A 1,303-nucleotide genomic window follows, 5' to 3' on the forward strand; every position below is an offset into this window, starting at 1 on the left:
ATATATATATATATATATATATATATATATATATATATATACTTACACAGGTATGTATAGGCATATTCACACATTTATACATACACACACATATATACTGACATATATATGTACGTATGTCCATGTATATATATATTTATACACATATACGCATACATACACACACATATATATACGTATATCCTTGTGTATATATGTATACACATACATACATACATGCATGCATACATACACACATACATTTTATAATATATATAAGTGCTTGTGTGTGTTTCATTTGAAAAGTATTAGGAAACGAAACTTTAGGACTCTGAGTAACGCCCAAGTAGTGCCAGCTAATAAACAACGACATACATTCTCTGTTTTTATCTCCTGAATTCTTTTACTTTTTATAAACCAAGTACACTTTTATGTATAGTTCAAACACATACAAAGATGATTGGAGTCTTCCAATTAAGTTAAGCAAAAGGAAATAAAAAAAACAAATGAGTAAAGTGTATGAAGAAATAAAGATATTTATTTTCCCTCCACCTTTTTCCTTGCCTCTCTCTCTCTCTCTCTCTCTCTTCAATCAGTTTCTCTATTATTTTCTCATTTACATTAATGTAGTAATTCGTGTAGTTTTTTCTTTTTATATATATATATATATATATATATTATTGTTTTACTGGTTTTAGTCATTGGGCTGCAGCCATACAGTGCACCACCTTCAAGTATGTAGTCAATCATATAGCCCCTAACCACATAACATAACCTCAGGCAGTCCCATTGAACTACTAAATTGTAGGGCATAAAGAAATACAACATAACATCAATTTTAACATCGATGTAAACAAGGACAAACATACATACACATCATCATCATCATCGTCACCGTCATTTAACGTCCGCTTTCCATGCTAGCATGGGTTGGACGATTTCACTGAGGACTAGTGAAACCAGATGGCTACACCAGGCTCCAATCTGATTTGGCAGAGTTTCTACAGCTGGATGCCCTTCCTAACGCCAACCACTCAGAGAGTGTAGTGGGTGCTTTTACGTGCCACCGGCACAAAGGCCAGTCAGGCGGTACTGGCAACGGCCACGCTCAAAATGGTGTATTTTATGTGCCACCTGCACAGGAGCCAGTCCAGGGGCACTGGAGGCACAAGTGCCAGAAAGACGATGCTGGGCACAGGTGCCATCACAATTTCGCTTTCGCTTGCCACAACAAGTCTTCGCAAGCCGAGTTTCGTGTCCAATGAATGAGACAACGTTGGCATGGGTGCCAGTCGTCGAATAGTTTTTTGTTTTTTTTTCGGGG

Source organism: Octopus bimaculoides, chromosome 1 (genome assembly GCF_001194135.2).
Source record: "Octopus bimaculoides isolate UCB-OBI-ISO-001 chromosome 1, ASM119413v2, whole genome shotgun sequence".
NCBI lineage: Eukaryota > Metazoa > Mollusca > Cephalopoda > Octopoda > Octopodidae > Octopus > Octopus bimaculoides.